Source organism: Lycium barbarum, chromosome 11, assembly GCF_019175385.1.
Source record: "Lycium barbarum isolate Lr01 chromosome 11, ASM1917538v2, whole genome shotgun sequence".
Lineage (NCBI taxonomy): Eukaryota > Viridiplantae > Streptophyta > Magnoliopsida > Solanales > Solanaceae > Lycium > Lycium barbarum.
This window is the reverse complement of record NC_083347.1, coordinates 32857325-32871467: the sequence shown is the minus strand read 5'-3', so window position 1 is coordinate 32871467 and position 14143 is coordinate 32857325. Positions and strand designations below refer to the sequence as shown.

Sequence of the window (14143 nt, the reverse complement as noted above, 5' to 3'; positions counted from 1 at the left end):
TTGTTTAAAAGGAAACTATTTTTCTTTCTTTGAGATAAAACAGTAGCAATATTTAAGCATCAGTTGATACTTTCAGTTTTAATTCGATTAATTTAAAGGTGTAAAATACTTATTATTATTTTTCAAATTTTAATTTTGGATGATTCTGATTCAAATTGTTAAATTAATTTTACATGTTTAAAACGAAACAAAGTAGAAATTTGATTTTCTATTTAAACGAAGAACTATTATTTTTTAATTTTTGGAAAATATTCTCGATTTAGCTCATTTTACTTGTCATGTTGTCTTTTGCATGGGTTTTTAAGGAAACGTCAATTAGAATTAGAATTTGACTAATTTACCTTATTCATTATTTGATCTCCATTTGATATTATTTTTTCTTTTACGACATTAACCTCTTTTCACATTTATTAGAGTAAGAATAAAAATGAAAAAGTAATTAAATTCTATCTTATTTTAAAATATAAATATTTTAAGTATATTTATTTTAGTAAACATAACAAATAAATGACATGACGGAATAGCAAATACAACAGTTCAATATCTAGATTAGATTTTAGGCTAATATAAAAAAAAATTGTATGGTTTCGCTACTTACCCTTTTGAAGAAAAGCAATAATATGGGATCCATATTTTTTGTTGTACAATAATTTCATTTGCTCCCACTAATGGGTTGATACGCATGTGACAATAAATCCATCATTATTGACTTAATGAGATACTTTGAAAATTACATGAATATTGTTTGATTTTTTAATATGAGGTGCACTTTTTTTTTTTTTTACATTATTTGTTTTTTTAATATGGGATCCACTTTTTTTTTTTTTTTTGATATTGCTTTATTTTGTTAATATGGGCGGAGATGATGGGTTCCACTCTATTTTTTTTTAGTGTTTAGTATGGGGCCCACCTTTTTTTTTGGGGGGGAGGGGGGGGGGGGGGGGGGGGACGGACGACGATCCACCCGTGCTTCTATATAGTTAGAATATAAGTAGCTAAGTATATAAGTTAAGTTTTTTCTAAGTTTATAAATTTCTATTTTATAACTTAAGTATATTTATATTATAAGTATATTCTTAGTATATTTTAGTTATATCTAGTATAAATATACTTAAGTTATAAATAGAAAGTTATAACTTAAGCATATAACTTAATATATATATATATACCTATATGTTGTTAGTTAGTAAATATATAAACTTTAGTTATAAACTTAAATAACATATATAAATATACCTACAATATACTAAGAAATACTATAATATATATATATATATATATATATATATATACTATACAAAAAATAAAAAACATAAAACAAAAGGGTTTTTTTAACGCTTAAAACCGGCCGGTTCCGGTTTCCAATTTTGGAACCGGTTAACTGGTGGCCGGTTCCGGTTTTTTGACCGGAAACTGGCCGATTTTCTAACCGGTTGTCGGTCCGGTCCGGTTTCAACCGGTTAACGGGCTTAGATTCAGGTCAAAATTAAACTAATTAACTCTTGGAATCGAAATGTGCCCTAAAAATTGCGACAGAAGGACTATGTATATTGTGTATTTATAGAAACACACTCAATGATATTTTAAGCCTGTAAAATTTCACGTCCCTGAATAACAATCATGTCTTGCTTCATCTTTAAAATTTACAAATTGATCCCTAAAAAACTTCATTTAAGTAGCAAAGAAATAATTCGAGAGGAGAAATCACTAAACAGTAAATAAATTATAAAACTAATGAAAAAAAAGTAACAAAAATCTTTAAACCATCATCTTCGCCAAAACCATGCCTCAATTATTTGTCAGAAGCTGGAATTCACATTGAAATCACATTTCGTCTACCAGAATAAGGACTCAATATAATGGTTGGAGCCTTTTGAAATGAACGTAAGCTTTAAAAAAAATAAAAATAAAAACAATTATTGGGGAAGGGGAATAGTTTAAACCTTAGAATTATGAATAGATACTTTTTGGACTTTTTAAAATAAGATAACTAATGAAATGTGAGGGGGAAAAAGCAACGTATATTTACTTCTTTGTACACAAATTTAATGTTGTTGGAATAGTGCTGGATTATAAGGCTAAATCGTCACTTTCGATAGGTAAATTTTAAATCTTTTGACTTACATTGTTCTCACTTTAGTATAGTATGATATGATGTGGGCCAAGTGTGAGAATGTCATCATGTTACTTCTTTCTCGAATGGAGTTAAGCCTAGCAATAGTTAGGATTTGCCTTGAATTTCTTATCTTATTTGAATTTTATCATAATTGTGTTTTACTTCAAAAAGAAATTTCTTGGTAGAAAATATTTTATATGTGAAAAAGGACTCTATCATATTTATCTCTTTTCTTGGAGGAGAAGTTTTACATTTCTATAAGTAGAGATATTTTATTCTCATTAAATAACACAATAGCATTCACAATTTAGTCATAAAAAAGAGTTTCGTTGAGAGAGAGATTATTCTCTCATAGTTTTAATGTTTTCTTTTTTATATTAGATTTTCTAATATGTCGGTCACTTGACCAAATCATATTACACTACAAGAAATTAGGCCTACGACGACATTTTATAAACGTCGTAATAAGACCCACAAGTGTCGCAAAATCACTTAGCGACATTTATTTTACACTTAGTACAAATGTCGTATATTTGTATATCGGGAATTTTCCGACATTTATATTAATGTCAATAGATGATTTACGACATTTATTTATGACATTATTAAAATGTCGAATTAAGTTTTCCAATAGTTAGATTAATGTCGGCATTAAGTTAGTGACATTTATATATGAATTTTATTAAATGTCACATGTTTTGAGTTTTAACTCAATTAAATTGCTACATATAATGAAATGTGAGCAAATCATACCCATCCTTGCTATACATACACAGATATGTCAGAAAATCATCACTAGTTAGTACATTTTTTTTCATTTTTATATACTAAGAAAATCTAATCTAATACCATAATCATTCATATAATTTCGATATACAAATCATACACTCTGAAACAATTCTGAATTACAATAAAAGAGTCACTTCAACACACTACATTTTTATAAATATTATAACACCACCAATACTAAATGGTTCTCAAGATATACAAAATTTTCTCCCATCATGCTAAGAATGCTAACTACAATTAAATTCTAATGTTGACTGGTGACTCCAAGAATACAGATTATTTGATAGTCACTTGGCGAGCCTTCATACAAAGTAGCAATCGGAATCTCTGTGACGACTCCCTCCTCAGAAGACTTCTCTGCTTGACTCTAATGTTTGCATATTGAAGATGAAAACAAGGTCTCTGACAGCAAATCAAACATAAAGGTGTATGTTAGAAAAATATGGTTAAATAAAATTAGCAAAATCAAACTCCAAGAAGCCCACTTATTTTTTCAACCACAAAAGAATCAAATTATTACATAGTCCTTAACATAGAAAATAGAATTGAAGATTACCTGAAATCAATTAAGGTCGAATAGTCAAATATTTTAGATCTCAAAATTCAATGTACAATTAAAAAAGTAAAAATATAAATTTAAAAATTCAATGTGAATCCTAAAGCCCACATGACAGAGGATTACCTTCGCATCCACAAAAAAAAATACGATTCAATGCAGCAAGCATATTATTCAATTCATCTCTTTCGGGAACTCCACTTTATAAAAACCTACAAAAGAAAAAGTAAATAAAAAAAGTAACTAGCACACATAAAATTCAAGCACAAAAGAGAGAAAAAAATAAGAAAAGGTGAGGGAGGGAGAAGTTAGGCCGCCGTGAGTAAAGGGAATTAGGGAAAGAGTTTTATTTGGTGGGAAGGGGGAATTGATATTTGGTTGGGCTTTAAAATTTTGGGGGGAAGATACTTCAGGGGTTTTTTAATTTTGGGGGGGAAAGTTTGGGTACAAATGAAAAAGAAACTCTCTTATTAAAGTACATAGAACAAAATAAAATAAAAAATAAACTGCTCGTATTACTAGTTACTTTTAAAACATACAAACGTTCAGCACAATAGCTTTTTTCTTATTAGTAGAATATTAAATAGTTATATTATCATAATTGCATATTTAATTTGACTAACTTAAACAAACAATTTAGCCACATTTTTAGTTCCAAGTTGATCTGTTATATGTTATATAATTACTACTTTATGCATCCGATAAATTTTTTAATCTAAAGTTAATAAAGAATGGTGATTTAATTTAAAAAGATTTAGATTTTGAATAATAGGTATAAATGTCGGTAACTAACGGTTAATAAGCTGACATTTGAAACAAATGTTATAATATTCTCGACATTTGAATAAAATGTCATTGTTTTAATGACATTTTACGTCAAATATCATTGTTTTAATGACATTTTACGTCAAGTGTCATTATTTTAACGACATTTTTTGCCAAATGTTGTCGTTTTATGACATTTTGTATAACATGTCGTTATTTTTACGACATTTAATTCCCTTTTTCCTGACATTTATTTCAAATGTAACTAAATAAATGTCGTCGTATCTCCACTTTCTTGTAGTGTTATAATATTATATTTTTTTAAGTATATTCTTGTTGTTGTCTGAGTAATCGTCGTTCAAGTTTTGCAACGATTAGCTTCCGCATTTCGCCATGTTATTTCGATCCCAACAAGTGGTATCAGAGCCAATGGTTAAACGAGGTTGAAGATGGGTTTAAGGAAGATTCAAATCAAGCTGCAACGCCAATTTTACGATAATGAAGAGTTGTCCAGAGTATTACACGTGGAGATGAATTTTTAATCATATTTTCAACATCTCTGCTGCTGCATCTTTAAAAATAAAGTAAAATATTTTTAACCCATAATGTTTTTAACCTTATTTTTAACCATGGCAAGCAGCAGTAGTGATGAAAATTATGTGAAGAAGGAGAATCAAGATTATTTTGCCAGAAAATTCAGGAAGGGGAGATTTGTTAGGTTTTGCCCTGAATTTTCCATCTTATTTGAATTTTATCATAATCGTGTTTTACTTCAAAAAGAATTTCTTGATAGAAAAGGTTTTCTATGTAGAAAAGGACTCTACCATATTTATTCTTTTTTCTTGGAGGAGAAGTTTTACACTTCTATAAATAGAGATATTTTATGTCATTAAAGTAGTTTCGTTTAAAGAGAAATATTCTCTCATAGTTTTAATATTTTCTTTTTTATATTAGTTTTTCTAATAGGTAGGTCATTTGATCAAATCATATTATAATATTATTATTTTTTCAGTATATTTTTATTATTGTCTAATTTATCATCTTCAAAGTTTGCAAGAATTAGCTTTCGCATTGCGTCATGTTATTTCGATCCTAGCAACCACTTTTCCTAGCGCCATTTAGGGTGCAATCATTTCAAAATCTTTTTGTATCCATATCAAGTATAGGCAAACTTCAAAAGCACTTATATCATTTGTTTTTGATGGGCCAAGTGGAGAATGTTAGAAATGCTAGCTACTTCTTTCTGAAATGGAGTTAATTTCGCGGGGAAGCCATTTTTACAGTGCCACTTCAGGCGCAATCACTTTTTATATTTTTTGGTATCCGTAGCGAGTATAAGCAAACTTTAAGAAAAGTTGATATCCTTCGTTATTGTTGTTGCTTGTTCTTTTTCTTTAGAAAAACTTAGTTTTTTTTCGAATATGAAAAGTGAGTTTAAATCTAAGTAAATAAAATTGGAAAAACTTGAAAGTATTAGCAAACCAAACTTCCAGCGCGATTGTCGGAAATTTGGCCTTGACAAAAACGTCAGACCCAAATTGCTTTAGTGGCGACAAAAGTTAAAACGGACACCTGGTGAAAATTCTTGTTACTATGCGTGTGATGGTGGATTCTTGTCGATTTCACATTCTGATTTCTTTTTGATAGTTAAGATGCTTAATTGCTTATATAGTGGTAATTTTTCTATAAAAAAGTATACATCCTTGAATGTCCTGTACAATATGCAAAGTAAATAGTTTTGCAGGCACTCCCTTCTTTTTGCCCGAAGCTAGAAAAGGGAAGACTAATTAGTAAAGTGAATGCATGATAGTGTCCTTTTACTTCTAGTGTTCTCCCAACAATGTTGATATAGGTTATATGTTTCTTCTCATTAGCATTTTCATGCTCATCTTTTAGCAGCAAAAATATACAACAAAATTCAATGCCCAATCTCTAACAAGTTGCAGATGGAGACCATGAGCTACGTAAATGTTAAAGAGATTATCATAGTTGTTTAGTATATCAATATGCAACCATGAACTTTCATCTTTGCTTCATTCTCGGGGTTGAAACTTGTTGGGTTTTGATATTGGTGAATGGGAAATAATGGGATGAAAAGTGAAGGGAACCTAAAAGGTCTCTTTTGCTTTGGTTAAAGCATCTGTCCCACATAGGAAAAAGAGAGGAAAAGAGAGGTGTATATACTACATTACACCTTCTCTAGTTGCTAAAAGGGTTGAGGGGGCAAGGACCCCTCGCGCCGTTGGCTTCGGCTTCGGATTTGGTCAAGGTCAAGGTCAAATAATCTGATTGATTGATAATCTTTTTGGACCAAAATTCCTTTAATTTTAATTTAATTAATTAATTATTTCCAGATCCTAACCCGTTAGTGACCCGGATCCGCATGTCTGACCCGCGACCCGTTTCTTCCCGGATTTAAGATCTTATATTATTATCTTTTTTTCTCTTTTTCAAAAAGAAAAGACTTTATACTGTTTGTTAATCAACATTCCCACTTTAATGCTATCATTTTGTTTCCACTCTTCCTCCTCTGAATGCAGAGGTCATAAAGCTCAGTAAATAGTATATTGCTTGGAGTAAAAGAATCAAATTCTTCATTTCTGCTCTTCGAAATTTAGTTTTCATGCCCAGTTCTCCATTGCTGCTTTTTGAGCTTTCATGTCTATACCAAATTCTCCATTGGTACCTTTTGATCGTTCTTTTATAACACCTATGCTTCCTTGTAACTAAGAAAACCACTCAAAAAGAGAGAGAGAGAGAGAGAAAAAAAGGAGGACCATAATTGGCAGAGTTCAAACTTTAGAGTATAGGAAAAGGCTTATTTCCTTTACTATACGTACGAAGTAGCTACTAAACTGGTAAAGAAGGAGATAGCTATGGATATCTTATCTAATGTTTTGGGAAATGTCATAAATTGCTTGATCCATCCGGTTCTGCAAGAAATTGGCCATTTATTTTACTACAAGAGAAACATCAGATCTTTGAATAATGAATCTGAGAGACTGGATAATATCAAAAGTGGGCTGCAGCTAAGAGTGGAGGCTGCCCGAAGAAACTTACATGACATTTCACCCAAAATTGAGGCTTGGTTAACTAGTGTTAATACTACTACTTCCAATGTGGTGGGTGTAATGCAAGGTAGAGCTGAAGTTGAAAGAGGTTGTTTCTACGGTTGGTGTCCAAACTTCAAGTCAAGTTACTTGCTGAGCAGGAAAGCTCAGAAAATTACACTGGATGTGATTGGACTTCAAACTGAAGGCAAAGAATATGTTGATTTCTCCTATCCTGCACCACCTGTCAGAATTGAAGTTATACCTACTAAAAGTGGTGGGGAGTTTGAATCTAGAATATTGAAAGAGGAAGAGGTCATGGAAGCTTTGAGAGATGAGAAGGTCAGTATTATTGGGATATGTGATATGGGTGGTGTTGGAAAGATAACACTGGTTGAGAAAATCAGGCAAAGGGTGAAACAAGAAAGGTTGTTTGATGAGGTTGTCAAGGCAACTGTGAGTCAGAAACCAGACTTGAAAAGAATTCAAAGTGAGATTGCAGGAGGAATAGGTCAGACATTGCAAGGGGACAATTTGTGGAGTCGTGGGGATCAGTTGTGTTCAAGGTTAGTGGGCCAGGATATTGTCTTTGTGATCTTGGATGATATTTGGGAGGCTGTTGATCTAAAGAAACTTGGAATTCCCAGTGGTAGCAACCCCAACCATCGGTGCAAAGTGACATTGACAATGCGTCTCTGAAATGTTTGTGAGATAATGGAGGCTCAGAAGATAATGGAAGTTGGAGCCTTATCTGAACAAGAAGCATGGGCTCTTTTTAGACAGAAAGCGGGTAATTCGGTTGACAATCTTTCTCTTCATCACAAAGCACAAGATGTTGCAAAAGAATGCAAGAGGTTGCTACTTGCAATTGTTACGGTTGCAGGAGCGCTGAAGTGTAAACGCAAGCCTTCATGGGAGGATGCTCTTAAACAATTACAAACGTCAGCACCAAGAAAGATCCCAGAAGTGCAACAAAATGTATATCAACCTCTGAAGCTAAGCTACTATTACTTGGAAAGTGATGAAGTCAGGTACCTCTTTTTGCTTTGTTGTTTGTTCAAGGAAGATTGTGATATTTGTCCTGAAGAATTACTTAGATATGGAATAGGGCTTGGCATCTTTTCAGAAATTAAAAATGTAGAAGAAGCAAGAAAGAGGATGTGTCATTTGTTAGAAATGCTGAAAGAACATTTGTTGTTATCCAAAGGCTCCGTGAAGGTTATGTTAGAATGCATGATGTGGTCCGTGACATGGCTATATCAATTGCATCTGAGGGAAAACATGTCTTTATGGTAAGTCATGATGTGAATTCGAAAGATTTTCCAAGAAGAACTTCTTATGAACAATACAATCATATTTCAATTGTTGCAAAAAGATTTGATAACCTTCCTTCGATTCAGTTGTTGTCAAATCTGAGGACACTATTTCTGGCTGATTTAAGGTTGAATGACATATCCATTATTGGCAAACTTGTCAATTTAGAAATTCTCAACATTAAAAGTACTCACATAGAGATGCTGCCACATGAGATAGGAAATTGACCAATCTAACTATGCTAGATTTGATGGATTGTAATCCACTTATAACGATTTCACCTAGAGTCTTATCAAGACTAGTTCGATTAGAGAAACTGTATATGGCGAAAGTAGAACATTTGAGTTACTCCATCTTGAAGGAGCTGGAAGCCTTACCAAAATTGACTGCACTAAAGTTAAACAAATGCTCTACAGATGTGATTCACAGCAACTTGGCCCTTTCCTACAAGTTGACATCGTACTTTCTAAAAGTGGGCCACGGTCCTTTTTACCTCGGGCATTTTTTCACGGGTGGTTACGATAGGCATTTGAACCTCTAGATCACTGTGACCACCCCATTGGGTGATTGGATTTGTCGCATGTTAAGGAGGAGTGGAAGTGTGTATTCAAGTGGAAATGGCTCCAAGAATGTGCTGAACGAATTGCTGGAGGATGGATTTCAGAATGTGAAAGCTCTCCGCCTTGCTCATTGTGATTTCGTTGAGCATCTTCTCGATACTAATATTTATCCAGTTGCAACCTCAAGAAATGTTGTTTTCCCTATGTTAGAATAGCTGGAACTCCTTTTTCTTCAGAATGTCAAAGAGATATGTTGTTATCCACTTCCACCAGAGTTTTTGTGAAACTTCAATGGCTTGTTATAATTCGTCTCTCCTCATTGCCACATTTATTGAAGATTCAGTATCAGAATAATGTTCGTTTTTCTAAACTCGAAAGGCTGGAAGTAAGGTACTGTGATAGTCTACAATATCTATTTTGTCTATCCTTGGGCGGAGTTCATCAAAACTTGAGGGAATTGAGTTCCCTCAGCTACGAATCATGCACTTTTGCGCCTTAACTCAGTTTGAAAATTTCTAGCCTAAAGACAACAACAGCATGTTAGAAGGCAACTCTATCACCTACTCACATCCTCTTTTTGATGAACAGGTACGCTTCTACATATGACGTATCATGCTACTATTCTTTTTCAGTTTGTATTTAGTGCGTGTTTATGAATTTAAAAGAATCACCTAATTCTAATTCCACCCTTTCATTTTAATTAGTTCTTTGCTTCCCGTTACCTTGATATAGGATAAGATGAGTTAATTTCTCAAATGGTCATCGAAGAGTTTTTCCTACAAAAGTCACTAAACCATTTTTTGTCACTTTAAAGTTACTCAACTTATAAATAATCTCTTAGAAAATAACTATGGTAATGAAAACCAACTAAATCTCACCTGAAAACCACATAAGCAAGCCAAAATACCATGCTAGCAATTGTATTGGCCCTTGATTCTTCGCCTCTATTTCATCCGCGAGGGCTCAAGAATATGGCTATCATGCTCTCTAATAACTAGAGGCTTCTTTTTACCCTCTTTCTTCTGATCATAGTTTATTTCCATCTTCGAAAATCCGACGGACCGATAGTACTAAGATCATGTTCAAGACTTATATATTGTTTATAGTCAGTTTAATATCTAGCTTAATGTCACGCCCCGAACCATGGCCTGGGCGAAACCTGACACTCGGTGCCTTACTACGTGTGACCGAGCGAACCACATGACTTGCTGAATCATTATGAGACGTATCATAAGCGGAATAAGACATGAATGCATAGTGAGCCTTTGTAAAACATAGTAAGTCATAATATTAAATAGAAATACTTGTTTAAATCATAAATGCGGATAATATCATAAATGAACCAAAATGGCTAACCAACTCTGAAAGTCTGACATAACATAACTGACTTGTCTAGTCTATGAAACCTCTAACATGAGTCTGAACTACTAATCATAATTGCTGGGACAAGGCCCCAACATACCTTAAATGCATAACGGACATAAAAGTAAATAATGACTAACCCCCGAAGGAGATGGGGCTCACCAAAAGCTGATACGTGGATGATCCTATAGAGCAGATGCGTCGTCCTGTAAATCCATACCTGCATCGTGAAATGCAGGCCCCCGGGCAATAGAAAGGGGACGTTAGCACATTGAATGTACTGGTATGTAAAACAACTGAATGAAATAAACATGGTACATGAAATAACATGATAAGGGCTGAAACTGAAACCTGGTCATGAACATGAGTATCTGACATGGACATAATTACATATACATATATAATATTGGTATAGGACATGAACTGAAACTGAATATAACCTGAAAATGAGCATGAAGCGTGAGTAAAGTCTGAAAACAATAAATCAATGGAAATACATGTATATATAACTGCTTGTAACGTGGGGAGTGCTATAATATAACCGATAACATGATCTGGTACTTGCGTCCTACCAGCAGAACACTCACATCTTGCCAGGGATATGAGATTTAAATAATAATAAGCATGTAAGGATCCAAACTGCATAATGAAGGTATTGCCTTCTTGCTGACAACCCTTATCCTACAGTGGCTACGTAGTTTCAGGCTTTACTGAGCCTTCTCGGTTAACTAAGCAACTCCCAAAAATATGAACATGATATAGTTGGCTAAGAAGCCCATGATTCTCGTGAAATAACTTGTAAATAACTTGTAATCATGATTTCACGAAATTAACTTATAACATGGTTTCATGAAATGACTTGTAACATGGTGTCATGAAATAACTTGTAAGCATGTTCTGAAGTGATATAACATAAACACGGTTTCATATCAAATAACTTGTAAAACATGGGTTTGAACAATATAGTTACATAATATACTTGCATGAAAACGTGTAAATCATGTAGAGTGTTTTCTTGAAAATAACATAATGATTTATAACTTGCATGTAGGAAGCCATGAGATGCAAAGTATGGGTTTTCATGGATTTCAGACGGATTCTCAATAATCATAATGAAATATCAAGAACTCAATGAAGAACTAATAATAATTCAATACATAATATAATCATGGGACATGGACTTAGGGTTATCATGAATATGATTAAAAACCCTAGTTTTCGTAAAGATTCATACTTTTATGGGAGAAGAGGCGTGGGGAAGAACAATGATGTTCCCACACGTAGATAGCAACTCTACATACCTTAATTGCTCCAAAAACTTGATGAAAATTTGAATCTTTGAAGAAAAATTCCAAAATCTTGAATCTTGAACCTTTATGTGGGTTTTCTTGAAAACCCTAGCTTAGGAACAACGATTTCCTAATTAGATTTAATGAATACATGTTAGAATTGACTTGGAATGCTTAGAGTAGGCTTACCTTGATGTCTTGGAAAGATGAGAGAAGAAAACCTTCGTTCTAGGGTTTGGAATTGTGAATAATGAAATAAAAGAACTGAAGGCCTGAATTTATACTAAACTGAGTCAGAAAATTATATGGTCATTTATACGGTCCGTATAAAGTTATACAGTCCGTATAATATGACCATATTTAATCATGGCGCAAAACAGAATGTCGAGCTGAAATTTCACGAAATATGGCCATTTTATACGGTCCGTATAAAATTATATGGACCGTATAATTCGTCCGTATAATATGACCAGTGAGCGGGCTGCTCTGCAACCCTTGAGTAAAATGGCCATAACTTTTTGTACAGATGTCTGATTGACCTCCATAATATACCGTTGGAAAGGTATTGCAAAGGGCTACAACCCTCACTGAGGAAGTTTTCCCAAATTACCAAATAATTAAGGGGTTATGGTCGCTGAAAGTAAGACCTTATACAAACTCACTTGAAAACATGTCCCCTAGAGTGGCTTCCAACTTTGTTTTGCCCAAAGACACTTCTTATGACTTGATTAGTTTTCAAAACACTTCCTATAATCCTCATATTGGTTCCATTATATTATCATCTTACGAGTCAAACCTTAGCCCGAAGCTACGAGGTGTTACACTTAATCACAAACATGGTTGATTATTTCTATGCTTTTGGTTCAGCCAAATTACCTACCTCCACATCCTATCTCCTTACTTCAACTCAGCTAGTTTTTGTGGCGTTTTTGCTTTCCTTCTTGTCAAGAAAAAGTTCATTTCATATTCCATTAATGTTGTTGTGTTGTTAATAATTGGAGCTGGAATTTTAGCTGTTGGAGTAGTTTATCGGTGAGATTTAGTTAGCTTTTCGGCCATAGTTATTGTCTGAAAGATTATCTATAATATAAGTTGAGTGAATTTATAATTAAAAAAAAATGTATTGTGACTTTTGTAGGAAAAAACTGTAAGTTCGATGAATATTTGAGGAACTAACTCAAGATAAGATATGCAAGGTTCTTTTTTCTATGTGTAATTGAAGATATATTGAGTTACATCCCTTATAAAATAACCAAGGCCTTCAACTTTTGCAGGTTTCTTGTCCCAGCTTGGAACAGCTAAAACTCGATGGGGTTGACAGTATAAGTGCTCTATACTCTCACCAACTTCCAACTGGATACTTCAATAAACTTGAAACGTTGGTAGTAAAGAAGTGTGGCAAATCGAGAAACTTGATGTCTCCATCAGTGGCAAGAGGTGTTCGGAATCTTCGAAGACTAAGCATAGGATGCTGTCTAATAATGTAAGATGTGATCACAGAAGAGGAACTAGGAGAAGAAATTAACGAGTCCTTATTTCCATGCTTGGACAGTCTTAAGGCTTAGCATGCTACCAAAGCTGGGGCATTTCTTTCTGAGTAAGTGTGTTTTAGAATTTCCATTTCATATGAGAGTGGAGACTTTTTGTTGCCCTAAAATGAAGACGTTTATCTTGGGATCTGTGAGTACACCGAATCTGGAAAAGAAAATGCAACTCCATTGGCCAGATATGTTCGGGTGAACGATGATCTCAATAGAGCGATACAACAGCTCTAAAAATTTTAACTTCTAAGGTTTGCCTTGTGCCGCTGTATGTATAACTAATTACTGTACTTATCTCATGCATTAATACACCCCTGCTGTAGTTCTATCTTTCAGTTTAACTATCAAATAGTAATAATCAGATAGTTGTTCCTTTTTTCACTTGAAGCAACTTTCTTTTACTTTGCCCAAATATTTCCGATTAGAAATCTAAAGCATTGATGTACTCAATATCTATCAAGTAATTGTCATTACTAAGTTAGTCATCGCTGTTTTTTTGCAATCTCTACTCCCAGGCGCAAGAAGCTAGTAATGGCGACGACTTTAAAGCTAGTGATTGCAGAAGCTAGTGTTTTCTACGAATTAGAAGCTATTAGGTGTTCTTTTTTTCCGGTTTTCTTTTATTATACATAGGGAACGGTGGATTACAAGATGGAATCAAACTCTCACCAACATGGTGAAAATTCATGTAGTCAACCAACTGGACTTAAGATTCCCCGAAGTTGGTGGGTATTCATCTCATTGTCAATAAAGATCTTTTGAATCTACTGCCTAGCTAGTCTTAGATGTTCTTAGTATATC

General features: G+C 33.5%; 1 long non-coding RNA gene and 1 pseudogene across 1 annotated transcript; one reads left to right on the top strand and one right to left on the bottom strand.

Annotated features, from left to right (window-relative positions):
- Positions 1 to 2973: 2973 nt before the first annotated feature.
- LOC132618269 (uncharacterized) lies at positions 2974 to 3877 on the bottom strand. The gene is made up of 2 exons (XR_009574036.1): positions 3588 to 3877; positions 2974 to 3307 (listed from the first exon to the last, which is right to left on the bottom strand). It is a non-coding gene; the product is annotated as an uncharacterized LOC132618269 (long non-coding RNA).
- Positions 3878 to 6757: 2880 nt separating this feature from the next.
- On the top strand, positions 6758 to 13651 carry LOC132617954 (disease resistance protein UNI-like; annotated as a pseudogene).
- Positions 13652 to 14143: the final 492 nt, after the last annotated feature.